Below are 10,194 nucleotides of genomic sequence, written 5' to 3'. Positions count from 1 at the left end.
TAACCAAAGGCTGGACAGTCCTGATCCTCAAGGACCCCCAGAAGGGACCGGTCCCCTCCAACTGCCGACCAATAACCTGCCTCAGCACCACGTGGAAGCTCCTGTCAGGCATCATAGCGGCTAAGATGAGGAGGCACATGGGTCAATACATGAGCGGGGCAAAGAAAGGGATGGGCAAGAATACCAGAGGCGCAAAACACCAGCTACTGGCAGACCAAGCAGTCAGCCGAGACTGCAGGACCAGACTGACCAACCTGTGCACTGCCTGGATTGATTACAAGAAGGCCTATGACTCAATGCCCCACACCTGGATCCTGGAATGCCTAGAACAGATAAGTTCAACAGGACCCTGAGAGCCTTCATCAGGAACTCAATGGGGATGTGGTGGACAACACCGGAGGCCAACCTTAAGCCCATAGCACAAGTCACTATCAAGTGCGGGATCTACCAAGGAGATGCTCTGTCCCCACTACTGTTCTGCATAGGCCTGAACCCCCTCAGTGAGATAATTGACAAGACTGGCTACGGATACCGACTACGGAATGGAGCAGTTGTCAGCCACCTCCTGTACATGGATGACATCAAGCTGTATGCCAAGAGTGAATGAGACATCGATTCACTGATCCACACCACCAGGATATACAGCAATGACATCGGAATGTCGTTCGGACTGGAGAAGTGTAGTTGGATGGTAACAAAGAGAGGGAAGGTAGTCAGAACGGAGGGGATCGAACTACCAGAAGGCAACATTGCAGACATAGAGGACAGTTACAAGTACCTGGGGATCCCGCAGGCGAATGGGAACCATGAAGAGGCCGCTAGGAAAGCTGCAACCACCAAGTACCTGCAGAGGGTCAGGCAAGTCCTGAGGAGTCAGCAGAACAGTAAGAATAAGATCCGGGCCATCAACACGTACACCCTGCCCGTGATCAGGTACCCTGCTGGGGTAATAGGCTGGCCAAAGGAGGAGATAGAAGCCACTGACATCAAGACAAGAAAGCTCCTTACCATGCATGGAGGGTTTCACCCCAAGTCCAGCACCCTGAGGCTGTACGCTAAGCGCAAGGAAGGGGGCCGGGGACTGGTGAGTGTCAGCACCACAGTCCAGGATGAGACAAGGAACATCCACGAATACATCACGAAGATGGCCCCAACTTACAGCGTGCTCAGTGAATACCTCAGGCAGCAGAAACCCAAGAAAGTGGAGGATGGCGAGGAACCATCATGGAAGGACAGGCCCCTGCACGGTATGTACCACCGGCAGATAGAGGAGGTGGCTGATATCCAGGAATCCTACCAGTGTCTGGACAAAGCTGGACTGAAAGACAGCACAGAGGCACTAATCATGGCAGCACAAGAACAAGCTCTGAGTACAAGATCCATAGAAGCAGGGGTCTATCACACCAGGCAAGACCCCAGGTGCAGGCTGTGTAAAGATGCTCCAGAGACAATCCAGCACATAACAGCAGGGTGCAAGATGCTAGCAGGCAAGGCATACATGGAACGCCATAACCAAGTGGCCAGCATAGTGTACAGGAACTTCTGTGCCAAGTATAACCTGGAAGTCCTAGGGTCAAAATGGGATATGCCCCCAAGGGTGGTGGAGAATGACCGAGCTAAGATCCTGTGGGACTTCCAGATACAGACGGACAAAATGGTGGTGGTAGACAAACATGAGAAGACGGCCGTAGTGATTGATGTAGCGGTCCCGACTGACAGCAACATCAGGAAGAAGGAACACGAGAAGCTTGAGAAATACCGAGGGCTCAGAGAAGAGCTCGAGAAGATGTGGAGGGTGAAGGTGACGGTGGTCCCAGTGGTAATTGGAGCACTAGGTGCGGTGACTCCCAAGCTAGGCGAGTGGCTCCAGCAGATCCCAGGAACAACATCGGAGATCTCTGTCCAGAAGAGCGCAGTCCTGGGAACAGCTAACAAACTGCGCAGGACCCTCAAGCTCCCAGGCCTCTGGTAGAGGACCCGAGCTTGAAGGATTGATCGCCCGCGGGGCGAGTGGGGAATTTTTAATTTTTTTAAATAAAACTCTTATATATGCGCATAAGAGTGCTTACTGGCAGCTGTTTTACAAGTGAAAGACAAGGGGAGAGTTGGCATGGAGGCAGTGGTTTCAGTCAAAATTTGATAAGGAAAAACACATTAGAGGAATTGAAAATTGAAATTAGAGATAAAGAGAAACAAGGGAGAGGACAGTGTTGAAGTGAAACCTGATTGACTTGGGGAGATGCACTGGCACACGACGTGGAAAACAAAGGATGAAGGAAAGACAGAGAGAGAATGACAGGAGTAAGATTATGTTCTCTGTGGCTGTCACACAGTCCGGCAGAGATGCTCAGACAGGCAGAGGCTGTGCACCCATAATTCAGTCTGATTTAGGGCTGCGATAGAGCGCATAAGGATAATAAGCAGTATAATTTGCAGGAAGGTGTGACCAGACTGGATAAGAAGGATAGTCGTGTGTAGCAGCGCATCCCTCTCATTCTGTTCCTCAAATCAAAGTCTTTTCAGTGCACCTCTGTTGCATTCAGTGCTGTCCAGTCAATTTCACTTTCACACATCAGTTCTTTCTTCTCAGTATATTCTGACCTAATTGCAGACAAATTGTATTGTGTGTGTTTTAGTCTTTTGATGGACGGACAGCCTGTCCAAGGTAGTAATAATAATAATGACGATGATGATGATTATTATTATTATAAACTTTTATTTCACCTTTCAAAACAAAAATAAAACATGTTAGTAAAACCAATAGTAATAACACATCTGAGAAAAAAAGGCTTCAGGCACCCAGAAAAAACTGAAGCTACAGAAGAAGTTAAGACAAGAGATCAATGGATGTAAACAGTGGTTTTCAAAAGTTGGTGCGAAAATGTATTGCAAAGAAATTAAATATATATGATGGAGTTCCAGCAACAAAAAAGAAATAAAAAGACAGAGTTAAAAATGTGGCTGAAATACTCTACACCCCCCAGTACTACCTTGTAACTCCTTCCCCTCACCCCCAACCAGTCACAGCAGATAACTACCCCTCCCTGACCTGGTTCTGACAGTTTCTTGTTGGAAAAAGGAGTTTTTCCTTCCCACTGTCAACAAAGTGCTTGCTCAAAGGTCATATGATTGTTGTATTTCCTGTTGTCCACTTTATTTGGTAGGGTTCCATTTCCTGTGCAAACATTTTCAAAACCCTCAATGTCCATGATTATCTTCACATCACCTATTTATCTGTTTCAGTTTAGGCCTCAGTCACGCAGGCCTAAACCGAAACAACCACTGATCTTGAGGGGTCTATTCCCCAACTGTCTGGTGGATGGCTGCTGGTGGTCACTAAAGCTGCATTCATGCAGGACTGCAGACCAGTCAGTGACCTTCAGCAACTGCCAGTCGCTGCTGGGGAAAAGTGTGCAGCTATCTTTGCAATTGCTAGCAGTAGTTTGCATGACAGCCTCCGACTTGTTTCTATATCCTACTCGTAATTTCTCATCACCTGGTAGTGAAACTGTGCGACGGTCTTGAAATTCAACTTAGCTGTGCCAAACATTTACTTTGAAGGTGACGCGTCTCTCTTTCCAGCTTACGTAAAAATGCAAAACTTGCACGACTTCCCCCAGTGTCAGCCAGCAGCCTCCAGAAACTCACAAACAGTCGGGGAATAGAAATGTTTCATGTCTCCCTTGATGTCTAACAGATATAAATACAACTTCATTAGAGATTTATAAACAATATTAATTTCAGTCAAACATATCTTATTTCCCATTCATCTCCAAGAAGAGATACTCAAGAGATACTCCCAGCTATAACTGAAGATGTGATAATGTGAAAAATATCTCACAAAAACCAAACCAAATAATTAAAAAAACCAAAGTTAATTAGTCTGCCCTGAAAAAATGCACTCTCAGATATTTTCATCCACTAAACATGCAAGGCTGGTCGGACTAACTTAATAAAAAAAGGGAAAAAAGGACATCAGGAAACTGTAATAGCAGCAATCACTGTTTCTCCATGTGCAGTGGATTTAGGTCTCAGACAAACTTCCCCTCACATAATGTAGTGTGGCTACACACGAACCAAATTCCCGCTCAAACAAAGTGAGATCAGCATCTTCCAACCTGGCATCCACCCCACACACCTTTCACAACTTCTCTGCCAATCTATGTGCAGCAAACGGAAAACCAGCAGGTTCTGCTGGTTACAGTAACCTTTACAAAGATCTCAGGCCATAACAAGCTGATTAGGGCTTTGGCTTTTGTGCAGCTGCATGTGTATCTGCATCATGTGTCTGCTTAGAGCACATTTTCCTGCGAACATCAAAACCACTTGATGCATTTTAAACATATTTTTTATTCTCTAATTGGTGCACCTCTATTCTTAAATTCTCCTTTTTCCTCACATGATAAACTTCCACTGGCCTGGCCTGACTGACAGTCAGTGCTCCGCTACAGTAATAGCTGCTTGTTCAAGGATGGGACACGGCATTAAACTTGTCAGCACATATTAGGATGTCGGACAGATGAGTAGGAAAGAGCATTCTGCTTCTTTGCCCCCTCATCTTAATAGCGGCCATCTCCTGCTTGGCATGTCCCCAGACAGACAACTCATTTCATCTCACCATTAATTCTGAACCGCCAGGGTGACATTGTGTCTGTCATGGCAGCTTTATGTAAAACATGATCCAGTGTGTCGTGAGTCCTAATGCAAAAATGTGCCCAGGTTTGCCGCGATGAAGCCACTTGGCAACAATAATCTGATACATAATAAAAGTAATGCTAAAGTATGCAACCACTGATTTTAATGACGTAAATAAGAAATGGTAAACAAATGATAAATCACCAGAGTGGTGACAGTGTTGTGAGACAGTGGGAAAACAGTAGGTGGAATAATATATTTACCTATGTATTTCATCTTGCCCTGCACCGCTCAGGAGCACTGTCTAGCTGTCCAGTGGGGCTCATACCCTCCTGTTTTATAGATGCCTCCCTCTGCTTTCAGTTAACATGGTATCAGCACCTGGTCTCTAAGAATTCATTAGTGAGGACCTCAATCATACAGCCGAGCTTACCAAAGGGACAGGCAGAGAGGGACGAATCAATTTGGAGGCACGCAGGCGCAGGTGGAATTATCTGCCAGTGTGTGTATGTGTGTTGCTGTATTCTATGGTGGGCTGAACAAGGTGGCCGAAGGAGATTGAACGCTTTGGGTGGGTCAGTGGAAAGGAAGTCAAGCAGACCGTGACTACTGTGGGGAACAACAACGGGATGCGGTCACTTGTCTGTGTTCTGAGACAAAATGCTGAAGTTTAGCTCAAAGTGTGTAAGACGATGATCCAACACATGCAGACACGATGGTGTAGGTGTTATAGCTTTATTGAAATTTTACTCTAAGACGAACACACAGTAAATACAGCAACTGTAATCAAAGTGCAGCAATCCAGTTTATTTCAGTTGGATTTAAACTGGTGTAGCTCTGTTGGGGGGGCGTTTCTGAGATTATTCATCCATCCATCCATCCATCCATTCGCTTCCGCTTATCCTTTTCAGGGTCGCGGGGGGCGCTGGAGCCTATCCCAGCTGTCATAGGGCGAGAGGCGGGGTACACCCTGGACAGGTCGCCAGTCTGTCGCAGGGCCAACACACAGGGACAGACAACCATTCGCGCTCACTTTCACTCACACATTCACACCTAATGGCAATTTGGATTTTCCAATTAACCTATCCCCACAAGCTGCATGTCTTTGGACGGTGGGAGGAAGCCGGAGTACCCGGAGAGAACCCACGCAAACACGGGGAGAACATGCAAACTCCACACAGAAAGACCCCGGCCTGATGTTGGAATTGAACTCAGGACCTTCTTGCTGTGCGGCAACAGTGCTAACCACCGTGCCTCTGAGATTATTTCTGATCTTTATTCCTCGCTTACTGCCATAGCGAACCCTTCCTGATGTAATGAACGTCTTTCTTTTTTAAAATTTTTAATAAGCCAAATGTGTGAGACTCAAACTACACCGCTTAGTAGTTCAGAACTGTTGGAAAGCTTTCTAATGAGAGAAACTTGGCTCTAAATCACAGCTGTTTACATGATTGTTTTACAGATTTTTTTTTCCAAATGTGCTGGTAAATATTTGATGGACTGACTCTTCAGATTCTACAAAGTTCATGACAGTAGAATTAGAAAAAGACAGAACAAGCGGCGGAAATGGGCTTCTTCCATAGGGTGGCTGGACTCTCCCTTAGAGAGGGGGTGAGATGTTCAGCCATCCGGGAGGGGCTCAGAGTAGAGCCGCTGCTCCTCCACATTGAAAGGAGCCAGTTGACATGGTTTGGGTATCTGATAAGCATGCCTCGTGGGGGTCTCTTGAATGAGGTGTTCCTGGCATGTCCCTCCAGAGGAGGCCCCGGGGAAGACCCAGAACACGCTGGAGAGATTATATCTCTCGGCTGGCCTGGGATTGCCTTGGTGTTACCCTGGATAAGCTGAACGAGGTGGCTGGGAAGAGGGAAGTCTGGGCCTCTTTGCTTAGGCTGCTGCCCCTGCAACCCGGCCCCGGATAAGCGGAAGAAGATAGATGGATGTATGGATGAACAAGTATAGCATATTTGGAAGGCTTGCCAGGAGAAAGTCTTATCTTTAAAAAGAAGGTGGCAGCAGAGTTTAAGTTAACAAAACTGCATTTGAACAAACCCCCGGACATCTGGAACAAAGTCCTTCGGACAAATAAGACCAAAGTGGAGAAGATTTAGTCAAAATGCAAAGCGCATGGTGAAGAAAACCAAACGCAACATTTGAGCACAAATACCTCACACCAACTGTTGAGCATGGTGGAGGAGAGGTGATGATTTGGGTTTGTGTTGCAACCACGGGGCTTGAGTACAAGCAATGGTTCAGTAGAAGTACTTTTTGCCCTCTCAAATGTAGCCTATAAGTATGAAAATAAGTGAAAGTACTGCAGACAGTGACTGAAAAAATGCAATGACTCACTCTCTACTGCTGTTTTCATTTAGAAACAAATATATTTACAAGCAGAAGATGCCTTTTCACAGGATATACCCAAGTGTATACGCTCAGCTCAGCTAACATTTAAGATTTAATCAACATCCTCAGTAATAACAGCAACGCTGCCCTTTTAAGCTCCGGCTTGAAGATGTTGATGATCACTATCTGTTTTTCAGGAAGCATCATATGCAACATCTTTCACTCTCCCCTGACATTAAAATATTTAAAAAAATGTCTACGTGTGCGCGCATTCTGACAGCCTGTGAATAGATAGACAGAGCCACAGAGAGACACACTGAATTCACAACCTCTGATCTAATCTGGCGCTTGACGTGAAAATATATGACTCCACGTATTTTGTATATGGTTTGATTCATATGTTTTGGCTGACCCAAGACCTTTATCCCTCCCCCTCGGTGTCATATCTCATTACTCCCAGGCTCCTTAGCAAAGGGAAAATGGTACTGGCTTCGCCGTCCTGCAGAGAGAATGCGCATGAAAATGTCATTCCCAATGAGATCTTAATTAACACACTCAACCATAATGAGATTGCAGCAGCCAACACGGTGATTCGTGAAGAATCACTTTACTATTTAAATGTAGAATGCACTAAGGCATTTAAGAAGTATCTTCTCATCCAAAAGACATGTCAGGTCTTGCTATAATAATTTGTGCATGGAAATCACCGGGCGGTTACCATATTTCTTTTTATGTGTGCCTGCCGGTTGCGTTGGAAGCAGGCAAGAGCCATCATTTGACAGCTGTTGGGTCTCATTCACTCACCACTTAGGAAAAGTCACAATCTGGGCTTGTTAATACATTTGCACATTATTAATGTTTGCATTTATACCTGGATTCATAAAAATGGCCCTCCTCTTAAACCAAACTGGTCGCCTCTTTTTTCATCCACCTTCTTAGGTATTCAGCAAGGCAGGAAAGATTGATGTCCAGGAGTGTTGCAGGACTGATTTGTATCCTTTTCCATGGCAAATGGATGGATTCCGCATCGCCCCGAGTCATTTAGCATCAGGCAGCCTATTGTGCAGTTCATCGCGCGCAATCAATCAAACGTACTGTATAGATTCTAAATTATAAATTGAAGCAATTCTCATCAAGCGCTGGCCATTAGTGGTAGAAACAGAAAATGTATTTCTTTCGCTGACAATAATGCCGCAGTTATACGCGAGATAGAGACACATAAAGCTCTCAGTACTTAATACAAACAGGGCAGCCTATAAATACATTATTTGTCACTTCTGTTCTGTGGGGCACCCTCATTAAGTGTTTTATTCAGCCACACCAATTACAGCAGACAGCCCAGTTGGGGAACCTACTGCTAATGAAGCTCAGTCATAATCTACACCGTCTGCATCAGTTATCAGGAAAGTTTTAATTTCCTCCCTGCCTATTTCCTTCAAACTTCCTCAGCCGTTTTACTGACACGTTGAGAGGGATAAAAAATGTCTTTGTTTCCAGTGTTTGAAAACAAATAAATAGCTCTCGTGGCTTGTTCTTGGATGCATTAAGACACAGACAAAATGACAAAGTGGCTCAGAGAGCGTAATTTACGACGAGGAAGGAGAGCAAGGCAAGGATGCATAGTTATTGTTTATGGTTTGATTTTCAATATTTCCAGGGTACAGCGTATTCAGTGGCCTATGGCTTTAGAGCACGCTTCACAGTCTGAGAGAAAAACTAATAAAGGCTAGCTTTATGTCCTGTGAAATTAAATTCAACTTATAGCCATAGATTTTTTTTTGTGCATTTATTTCTTTGCCATCCCACCTCCCAAAATAAACACGTTATTATGCACCTTTGGATTTCTCTGTCTGCTCTGCATATTTTGTTTGATGATATATCCAGCGCCCTAAGAACAGAGCAGTTAACATTATAGCCCAGTAGTAGTTTGCTGATGTATGGGTACACAACAGAACCCTTGTAGGAATGCTGGGGCGGTAACATATTTCTTGTACCCCTGCCGTTGTTAGAGTCATCCTAAGCTATGGAAGAAACTAATCACACGGACGTCCCTGTGGTCCAACAAACAGCCCCCAGCAGCTCTCACTATCACTGCGTCTCTCTGCTTCTGGTGCCGACTCCTTCCCGTTCTCTCCTTCACTACAGAGGACTTGTTTTTTCATGGATCCTTGTAACCAGAAAATTGGCCAAAGACCTGAGCCATAATTGGCCCAGATGCTCTGGTCACGTGTATCATAGATGTGTATTTCTGAGACTAGATATTGAATGTGAGCAGTTCAAGAAGAAAATACAAGCACTTGTGATCATAAATTGCTGGAGTGTCATGCTCCTGCCAGAGCTGGTGCTTCATATCTGCTTTGGTCAACAGCACATTTGATCTAATTATTCTTAGATCTTTGTTGGCTTGAGTCTGACTGCCTGCTTGTAGGATCAGGTCTCTTTGGTTAATTGACTTCATTATGCACACTGAAGATTTCACAGGCCTGTTAACGTGGTCTCAAGATTTTAAATCAGCTTGGACCTCTGCAATGCACTGTGCAAAGTTACCGTGAGTATTTCTTAGTAAAAGACGGTGAGAAGTATTTTTTGCACAGTTAAAATGAAAAAAAAAAATAAGAAAAAAGAAAATCAAGAACAAGCTGTGCTTACCAGCCACTTTGTTAGGTACACCTGCTCAATTGCTCATTAACACAAATTCCTAATAAGCCAATCATGTCTAAAACTCATTGCATTTACACATGTAGACGTGGTCAAGACGATGTGCTGAAGTTCAAACTGAGCATCAGAATAGAGAAGAAAGGTGATTTAAGTGACTTTGAATGTGGCATGGGTGTTGGTGTCAGATGAGCTGATCTGAGTATTTCGGAAACTTATGGAGTACTATGATTTCACACAGAAGCGTCTCATTGGTTTACCAAGAATGGTCTGAAAAACAGAGAACAACTGGGTGAAAATGCCTTGTTGGTGTCAGAGGAGAATGGCCGAGTAGTTATTTGTCGTGACTCCAATAACCACTCGTTAAAACCAAAGTATGTAGAAGAGCATCTGTGAACACAGAACATGTCGAACCTTGAAACAGATGCGCTGCAGCAGAAGACCACACTGGCTGCCTCTCCTGCTTGGTAAGAACAGGAAACTGACGCTACAGCTCACACAGGCTCAGCAAAATTAGACAACAGAAAATTGGAAAAAGTCACCTGCTCTGATGAGTTTCCA

This window comes from Neolamprologus brichardi, chromosome 6 (genome assembly GCF_056152115.1).
Source record: "Neolamprologus brichardi isolate AB-2024 chromosome 6, ASM5615211v1, whole genome shotgun sequence".
Classification (NCBI taxonomy): domain Eukaryota; kingdom Metazoa; phylum Chordata; class Actinopteri; order Cichliformes; family Cichlidae; genus Neolamprologus; species Neolamprologus brichardi.
Note: the sequence above shows the minus strand (reverse complement) of the source record.